A 9,401-nucleotide genomic window follows, 5' to 3' on the forward strand; every position below is an offset into this window, starting at 1 on the left:
CAAAATAATTTCATATTTTGAAATACTGTGCAGAGAACAGAAAATAATGGAATGCTGTTACAGTTCAGTTTACCTTTTTCCTCTTTGCAGAAATATAAACACATGTTTAGATGGTAAAAAAAAACAAAAACAAATCAGCATCCTGAAGTCTGCCTCATAAGAGAACATTTGCAGCTTTGCACTGCCCCCTGCTGTCAAATCTGTGCACTGCATGTTGTTGTGCAATAGGGAAAACTTCTAGCACTTGTCCATAACTCATCCCTGGTTGCATCCCAAGGGTTCTAGTTCCCAATGTGCTGTAGGTCTAATTTGGTGTTATGGGTCTTGGCAGGGCAAGTATTAAAATTTCTAAAAAAATACCTCCAGAGATTACACATGGAACAACTGACACTGAGTTTGATGAACCATCTGTACCACAACAGATTAAAATTAAATGGGTCGCATGAAGCAATAGCTTTAAATAACATTATTATGTATTGCTATGTAAACTCATATTGTTATGATTTTGCTGTCACTGGTGAAGATGTTATGGTTATGCCATGTTTGGGGATTGAAGGTTGTTTTGAATAGGAGAAAGAATCTACCACACCACAGCAAAAGCAACAGATTTATGATTATTTTATACGACTGTTCCACCCAATGCCCCCATCATACCACTTGCAATACATACACCGAGGAGGGAGCAGCACATGCCTGGACCTGAAACCTTGGAAGGACATTCTTCTCTGCATTGTTTCCCTGTCGATCTCTTATCTTTCTGAGCAAACATAATTTGAACAGTTCACTGGTGACATCATTGTCAAAGCACCACCGGCGGCCCTGGTGACAGGAGAAAGAGGGGAAACCCTGTTCCCATGGCAACTAACTAGTGCTTTCACGCTCTTCTCTCTAAATCCAGGAAGACAGGAGGAGGTGAAGGAAGAGGAGGAGGAGGAGGGGGGGTGAGGAAGAGGAGGAGCAGGAGGAGGGGGGATGAGGAAGATGTGGAGGAGGAAGAGGAGAAGGAGGAGGGTGGGGATGAGTGAGGACGTTTGTCACAGACTTCATACCCCTCTGCGAAAAAAATCTCCATCACGAATCATTTAGATCGGTAACCAGACGATGACACTTGTGCATCAGTTTCATAGATAAACAATGTATTCAGTCAAAACTCCCCGTGGTAGTGAGAAAGAGGAACAGCAATTATCGTCATGTTGCATTCCCAGGGATCATCCAACGACGAGAGGATTTTTTGAATGTTGACAGTTTGATATACAATATGGGGAATCTGTATAGTCCCGCGTTTCTTCTGGTTTGGAATAGGCTACTTAGAGTTCAATGGCAGAATGAATGACAAGCCACAAAACTGGATGAGCGAGAGTACTGCTTTGCATAACCCTATCATATTTGCAGGGAAAGCAGTCTTCTGAAAAAAGAAGCATCGCATGGTCTATTTTACATGCAGTTATCTTGCAGTAATTCAATTTGACTTTCAAAATATGCCATTTCACATTTTTGCTTTTCATCCAGTCTGTGTGTGTGTATGTGTGTGTGTGTGTGTGTGTGTGTGTGTGTGTGTGTGTGTGTTTGGGTATGAGAATTTGGGTGTTTGGGTGTGCATTTGTTTGTGTGTGTGTGTGTGTGTGTGCGTGCGTGTGTGCGTGTGCGTGTGCGCGTGCGCGTGTGCGTGTGCGTGTGCGTGTGTGTGTGTGTGTGTGTGTGTTTGGGTATGAGAAGTTGGGTGTGTGGGTGTGCATTTGTTTGTGTGCGTGTGCGTGTGCGTGTGCATGTGCGTGTGTGTGTGTGTGTGTGTGTGTGTGTGTGTGTGTAAGAGGGAAAACCAGAGAGAGAGATTGTGTGTCAGCTCTTGTGTGAGTGTGGGTCTGGTCTGACTTTTGTGGGTGTGCACTGGAATTTCATTCTGTGTTTAACAGCCACTAAACATTTTCCACTCGCCTGCTCCTGCCCATTCCCACAGAGTCTATTTCTGCCCCTCCATCAACGCTTCGGCTCCCAAACCATGACGTGATTCTGAACAATTAAGTCACGGGCCTCAGAGACAAATACATCAGATGCCCATTAATCTGTGTCCCTCACATGTCAGTTACAGGCCGCAAATTCAGAAAGGGCGAAAGGTGGCACTGAAACCGGCTCCCAATTACCAGTGGTATGAGAATGGGAACAGAATCAAAACTATGTGCCACTTTGAATAACAAAACAGTAACAATAGCCATGAAAGATGCCTTGAAAGGTGAGAGAGACAGGTGACCTTTGCGGTTACCTTCTCTGGAATTAATTTTTGCCTTGAGAATGTGAGGGCGGCTGACTATATGCAAACGTACGACTGAGTCAGACTGGTTTGGTCCTCGAGTTTCTCACAGCCCTGTGATCTGTGACTGATACAGGACATTAGTCATGGACACGTGGACGTGCGGGGAGCTGACCGCTGCTGAATGTCCTTTGAAGTGGATCAAGATGCACGTGTGTCGGTGTGTGTGTGTGTGTGTGTGCGTCTGTGCGAATGTGTTTTCACAACACTCCACATTTCATGTCACATAATCCGCGTCAGAACTTTCTGACACTATACGATGAAAAACACACAATTTTCCTCAGAGAGACAGACAGAGAAAGGGAGAGATGGAGGGAGGGAGAGAGAGAAGAAGAGAGGAAGGGAGAGAGAGAGGGGGAGAGCATGAGAGGTGTGGAGTGGAGTGGTTTGAGGGATTTACTGACATCCTCATGCTTAGCAGAGTGTCAGTGCGTCTTTTCTAATTAAAGGAGAGACCAGAGCAAATGTGTGTGTGTGGCTGGGTGTAATTAAAAATTGAGGGCATGATCTCTGTGACACTATAAGGCGGGCCATGGGAGAACTCGCAGAGGAGCCGCCACAGGGTTCTGGTGCCCCGGCGCGGTCCGTGTGGTGTGGGGTTGTTAGTGGGTGTGTGGGGGGGCATGGGAGGGTGTAGCGAAACAGAGTGGAGGCCAAAAGTTCACTGTGATCTCTCTCTCATTCTCTCTCCGTCTCTCCTTCCCTCTCATGCTCTCTCTCTCTCTTTCTCTCTCTCCTCCCCTCTTACTCTGTGCCCCCCTTCCTTTTATTTCTCTTTTACGCCTTCATTTCACTTCCTCCGTTTCAAAGCGGGACTTAACAGACCCTTTCACGGTTATACCGTGTTATTCCGGCACTGACCAAAACACCTGACACATCCTGCACTGAGTCAGGCACCGCTTTGATCTCTGATCGCGTGCAGATTTTCAGTCCCAACGTCACAGAACCTCACAACGGACAAACCCAGGTAACGTATAGGGCCTCCGATCACACAGCGTGGTTCCACTCACTGTTCTGCCCCTTGTTGCCAGGCCACTGACAGGATGGGGAATTCAGCAGGGCCAATCAGATGGAAAATAGCAGTCTTAGGTTTCCACAGCTATCTGCATTAGGGCAGTTCCTCCACCTGCTTTGTTGACATGTAAACTCCCCCACACCCCCTAATTATCCTGCTCAACGGCAGCAGAGAACTGTGCCCTGCATTATGTGATTCACTCCCGGTAATCAGGCGGGATCAAATAGCTTAGGTTGAGCGCCACTCTGTGTGTGAGTCTTTGTGTGTTAGTCTGTGTGTGTGTGTGTGTGTGTGTGTGTGTGTGTCTGTGTCCAGCCCAGGGTTTTTACATCAAAGAGACGTCAGAGGCTGCATGACACAAGATGGTGCAATGGCTCTTGTGAGATCATCATCTACCAGCGCGCCCTTCCATTCCCCATCCCTCCTTCTAGCAGGAAATTCAATGTCACGTCGTATTCAATCAGCATTCTGCCACGATAAACCGCTGCCCATTTTCCGTACTCTCTCTCTGTGTTCTGAGTCTCTGGAGGACCCGGAGATTAAACAGCCGCATAATGATTCAGCAGAGTACACAGAGTCAGGAATCACAGTCAGACATTCATAGGGTCATATCTCTCTCTTTGTGGCATTAGCTAAGGCCGAATACAAATGATGTTACAGTTTTTCTCAGTCGCTTTGGTGCTTTTCTCACATCACTATTAACATTTGCACAGCAGTTAGTGCATTTCTCAAAACAATTAGTGCAAACTGCAAAACCTAATGGATGACCTGCAAAAGCACGTCACTTGCTCAAAATGGATAGTCCATTCCTCAAAAGCAGGTATTCATGTCAATGAAACTGTCAGTGTCATCAAAATGAGAAGTCTTGACACCATCGTTTATGAACAAGATAGTCAAATGGCTTTGTCATGTTTTCATTATAACAGTTCTCTCATTGTTTTCCATTGCAAAAAAAGGGCAGAACTCGGTGACACTACCTGAACATGCTCAAGACAGCACTATACACTACTTGTACAGCCATTTGAAAACTACAGTAAAGTTACACATTGCTGTAGTTAGGGGAGAAAGTGAGTACAAGACACTGAATACGTACATTTTTACTGTATGCTCTTTGCAATTTTACAGCATTGTGACAGAATTTGATAACTAGTTCAACAATTTTGTATGTAATGACTCAAGCAATGAAATGAAGACTATTAGTTTTATAGGGAACGACTATTCAGTATCCATAAGTATAGTTCATTTTGACTGACATGACATAAGCAAATGATAAAAAAACAGCAGAGAATTGTATGAAAGCAACTGATACATGTCCAAAAGCATTTGCAATTTGTTCAGAGGAAGGAGAATTTGCTACTATCATGTGCACAAATGACTAAATTTTGTGGAGGTTGAACTAATAGTTATGAGAATTTTCATTCTGATCTGCAAAAAGCACCAAAGCGACTGAGAAAAACTGTAATTCAATTTGTCTCAGCTGAACAAGTATCTCTCTGCGGCCTGTACCACTAATCCACCTTTTAAATCATGTTTACTCTACACGCCTCTGTGCCTCCTCAGGAGATAACTCTGAGCAAAGTTTATGAAAATGAAAAGATGTCCCTCTTAAGAAGAGACGCCCGGCTCTTCTGCCTGTGGCAGTTTGTGCTGAGGAGGGTCTGAGGCTTCCAGAGCGCTTCTCTGCTCCAGCTCCACTCTGTTTACATATTTGCGTGACCATAAATATCATGGCTGTATAGCAGTAATCTGTTTTTCAGTGGCTGTGTCATTACCCAAAAGGAGGGAGAGAGAGAGAGAGAGAGAAGGGGGGAGAGAGGGAGATAGATTAACCGATAAACATGATCCTTAGCAGACAGAAATCGTGTGAAAGGCACAATGTTGGCGTCCCTGTTGAAATCAGATGGAATCTGTACTTTTTATTTTTTACAAGAGTCAAATGTTTATTTATGACTCTCTGATTCTTGGAGACATGATCAAGTAGCTCCTTAGTCTGCCAACACCTCAGGCAAGAGACCATGAGCAAGTGACAAGGGACCAAACAGTTGAGAAACAAAACATTTACGAGGGAGATATCGAGGGGTTTCAAAAGGACAATGCTCTGAAAGATTTATTAGGAATGACGACATTGATAAAAACCCGTAATTAAAAAGTAATCCATAATCAAGCAAGCAAAGGAAAAAACTACTACAGGGACTTTTTGTAGACTGCCACAAGTTTGCAGCGTGTGGTGTTTGGATGCATGTAAGTACTTTTATAGAAAGATTCTGTCTTAAAGTGCAGTTAATCATTTTAAGTGTATTGTATGTGGAAAGATATAAATGTGAGTTTCATGGCAGGCCCAAACAGAAACCTGAGTCATTGTATCCTGTTTGAACACCAAAACTATTCTTTTTATGACCACCAGAGGCGTGCACCCCAGCAAGTTAATACACGTTTGATAGATGCCTCTCAAATCTCTCATCAGTCCTCAAGGCTTTTTGGGTATTTCCAAAAATTCAGTGCCCTTGCCATATAGAAATTTGAAACCATTCTAACCGCTTAATCCTCTAAGTCTTAATTGTATATCATTTCGTCAAAAGTCCTGAAAAAAGTGGAAGCAACCCATTCCCACAGTCCTGCCTACATTTTTTATGCGATAAATGAGAAGCTGAATTAGTCTTTTTTGGACTGCATATTATCTCCAGCAACCCCCGCGGAGCACGTTCTCAAGAGTCTTGACATTGTTGAGGATTCTCACACCTCCCCACAAATTCTTTACAAAACCAGTGTACGGCTGCGTGCGAATTCAACAAATCTTCTGCCAGCTATAACAACCAAAACGACAGCAAATACAGATGACCCAAAATGATCATTATTTAAATTAAAGCTGGTTATTTGATTATATATGTAATGATTATTTAGAATTCCCAGAGGTATAGTTGTTAATATTGGGACAAAAAAAATATGCCTCTAAAATAGTTACTTAAATTAATCTGATATGCGGAATGCTTCTGCAGGTTCCAGAATGCCCTGAGGCCTGTCCATGTGTTTGCATGTATTTACATTTCATATCATCGAGATCTCACTGAGTCTTGTGTGAGTGGATTAGACATAAACTGTCACATTTTTTCACTAAGGAGAGACACTTGGTCAGACAGTTCGAGTGTGGGAACATGAGCCGTCATCGGACCCTTGTTTAAATGCACATTCCCACATCCAGCGCAAACACAAACACACACATAACCCAACCAGGATGCACCTACCAAACCGGTGCCGAGTGAATTCCACATTATAAACACACAGGTGCTCTTTCAAAGGCAAACAAAATACCTAAAGCATGTTCACCTCAAACCAGTACCGCCACTGCCAATGTTTTAGATCAATACTGAGATAGACACCACAAAGGAGCAGCCTTATATAACCTTAATCCTGGTGTGAACTAACCAGCTATCAGCTTCCATAGATAAGACTGCTGGAGGTAGCAGGGCTGATGGGGGAAATTAGTCATCTAAAGACGCATCAGAGACGCCACCAGGACTGAGACAGTGGACCAAGCACAGGAAGACCTCGATTAGACAATGTATTGAGACTGCACTTCCAGGAGTGAACTATAAATAGGGGAGATTATCGTCGGATGTCCTGCTCTGACAAGCCTTGTGTGTGTGTGTCAGCGTATGTGTGTGTGTGTGTATGTGTGTGTGTGTGTGTGTGTGTGTGTGTGTGTGTGTGTGTGTGTGCACGCTTGTGTGTGTGTGCGTACGCATGAGTGTGTGTGTGTGTGTGTGTGTGTGTGTGTGTGTGTGTGCGTACGCATGAGTGTGTGTGTGTGTGTGTGTGTGTGAAAAAGACAAAGGGTCGCTCTGTATGTGTGTTAGAGAAATCCAACCCCCCCTTTGTGAAAATGCACTTGGCCAAATGTAGACTAAATAAACTGGCATCTCTGTAGTGGTATGTCATGGTGAACAATGTCGGAGATGCTGGAGTTAGATCTCAGAGACTATATATTTCTGCGAGTATTCCGGTTCACAGGAGTTGTTTTGTGCTGAATAAACAACTTGCGGAGGCCCACAGGGACTTTTTTGGTTTGCTGTTGTGTTTTTTGCATTTATTTCATATGGTCAATTCTTATTCTATCATCATGTCTAACAACTAAGGGCACTTTTTAATATGGTCTTGCCGCGCCAGAAAATGCAAGGCTTTTTCAGATGTGTTTTCAATTCAACCTTAAGCTAACTTTTTAATGGCTCACCCGATTTATGGCCGTCACATTTCATTATGTGGTGCTTTCAAACTACAGCGCCACAAAGTATGTGGCGTGAACCAATATGTGTTCAGTGAGGGAGGAAAAAAATCTCATTTGACGAAAAAGAAGAGTGATGGCTCGAGCCATAAAGGCGAGCCTGTAGAATTTAGCACACACGTGCGCGAGGCAGAGTGACTTCCAGTTTGCCCCAGGCCCACCTGTGCTGCACACACAGGGGCTATTGTCACTTTTTGCCCGTCCGTGGAGAGGTCGCCTCCATGGCACGGGCTGCATCAATCACGTTGTCTCGACCAGACCAGCGCCTGCCAGTTCTCACATCCTTGATTCTCTCTCTCTCTGTCTGTCTGTCTGTCTCTCTCTCTCTCTCTGCTTTCCTTCCTCTGTCGTCCAGACACACAGAGCTGCAGAGGCTGGACCTGGTGCCTGCAGCTCCCTGGGCATGTCCAGGACCGTTCGGAAAAGAGAAAAGAAAAATAGGGAAATTGCGCTAATCCAAAATGGGGCTGAAACAATTTCCCCCCAGTGATTCCAGCAGGGCCACTGACAGGGACCACCTCAGCTGTGGCCCATTGAGGGATGTAGAGCAGGCCCTTATGGCCCTGGGGCCAAGCAAACCCTCGTTCCATATGCTCCCTAATTGGTTTAATTACTGTAATTATCTGCTGGGGTTCACGTTGCGCAGGGAGGAACGATTAATGGCCCCAGAAACACATGTAGACAGGAGGAAATGAAGGGGTGGCCGAGAAGGAGGGGGGGGGCTGGGGGAGGGGCAGGGGAGAAGAATGCCTTCACAGAGAGAAGTGATGAAGTTTGAAAAGACTGTCACGGTCGATGTGGCCAAGAACGTCAGAAGGCTGGAAAAAAGGTCAAAATAATGAAGGAAAGAAGGAAAAAGAGGAGGGGGGAGGGGGGGGGGCATGATTGCGCGTTTTGATCAGGCGAAAGAAAACAGGCTGGCGGGACGGAGAAGTGGACTGTTCTCCGCCTCTCAGGGCTGGCTTGCGGGAATACCCTCGCCTGTTGTGTGGAAGTGTATTCCGACACAGAATGCGCCAGGATCTGGAATTCTTGCCCACAGAGGTCACTTCCAGCAGCTTTGTGTGCCTGCCTGTTTAAACACACTGGGTAAAGAAGCAGACCAGGAATACTACCCCCCCCCCCCCCCAAAAAAAAACAAAACACAGCCTGCCAAGTCTGTTGATTCTAACATAAACGTAATTGTACATGGGTTAAAAAAAATCTGATAAGATAGGCAAAGTCAACAGGAGAGTTGTCAAGGGCACCTCAGGCAGAAGGTGCCAGTCATAGCAACCCAGATGTGTGGAAGTGACTGATAAAGTGCAAAAAGTTAGTCTCCATGGAAATGTCCCGCCTGTGAACAAAACACTCATTAAGAAACCCAACAATGAAGAGGAATGAGGGGTATATTTTATAAAGTCATCCTCCACGACATGTTCCTCCTTTTAAAGGTCTCTCCTTGTGTCAACATCTAGTTGGGCAAGTATGGCTTTCCTGTGCGACTGCACAAGATGCCAGAGAAAGCAATCTTACCAAACTTTGTTTAATTTCACTGTTAACCTTCTTTTTTTCAGACATGGAAACTAAATATTCGCCCTGTCAAAATGTATACATTTCTCCCCACTTAACAATAAACTGAACTTGCAAGGCCTATTTTTCCTTTTCTAGTTTTTCTGCACTGAAAATAACTGGCCTGACTCTGTTTACTCAGTCGACACAAAGGTTTAACAACAGTTCAGCCCCCTAAAAATTCCCACAACTTTCCTCAACTCCTTCCCTCGTAATCACTCAACAAGGCAGATTGAGGGGAAAAGAAG

This window comes from Alosa sapidissima, chromosome 7, assembly GCF_018492685.1.
Source record: "Alosa sapidissima isolate fAloSap1 chromosome 7, fAloSap1.pri, whole genome shotgun sequence".
In the NCBI taxonomy this organism is placed as follows: domain Eukaryota; kingdom Metazoa; phylum Chordata; class Actinopteri; order Clupeiformes; family Clupeidae; genus Alosa; species Alosa sapidissima.